Below are 921 nucleotides of genomic sequence, written 5' to 3' on the forward strand. Positions count from 1 at the left end.
GCCATACTACCTCCACCATCCCTAGGAGTCACTTCACGATTTTGAGGAGGAACATAGGGCCCATTCCTGTCATTTCAATTACCATAGTTACCTCTGTTGAAGTTGTTTTCCCGGTTATAGTTTCCATCTCGGACATAATGACCCTCACGGTTGTAGTTACCATAGTTCCGACCTTGGTTCCCTTGACCTTGGCGCCAATTCTCCTGATTAGAGCCTTGGGCACTTGGTCGGAAACCCCTTTGTCTGCTCATTTACCGCATAGGAATCCTCCTCATAATAAAACTCATCATTTTGTGGCGGTGATTTCGACAAGTAGTTGACTGCATTCATCTTTTCTGCACCCCAGGTGACATGTTTTAGTACCAACACAAGCTCAGTTCTCATCTGAGCCATTTCTTCACGAATCTCATCTGTGGCTGGGTTGTGAGTGGACTGCACTGCGAAGGTATTTCTCCCGGTATCTGACTTCCTAGTACTCCAAGCTTTATTATTCCGGGAGATTTTCTCTAGTTTTTCCGCAATCTCAGCATAAGGACACTACCCATAAGATCCACCTGCTATAGTGTCCAACACCGCTTTATTATTATCATCCTGTCCCCGATAGAAGTATTCCTTCAGTGACTCATCATCTATACGGTGATTTGGGACACTTCTCAAGAACGCGGTGAATCTATCCCAAGAACTACTAACTGACTCTCCTGGTAGTGCCACAAAGTTGTTCACTCTGTCTTTGTGGTTTAGTTTATTGGAGACCGGATAGTAGCGTGCTAAGAAAACATCCCTTAGTTAGTTCCAAGTGAAATTTGAGTTGTAAGGGAGCTCAGTGAACCATATAGCAGCCTCTCCCATCAGTGAGAGAGGAAACACTCTAAGCCCTATTACATCCAAGTCCAAGTCAAGCCTCCCTACACAGCTTTTACA

The sequence above is a fragment of the Solanum pennellii genome, chromosome 7 (genome assembly GCF_001406875.1).
Source record: "Solanum pennellii chromosome 7, SPENNV200".
NCBI lineage: Eukaryota > Viridiplantae > Streptophyta > Magnoliopsida > Solanales > Solanaceae > Solanum > Solanum pennellii.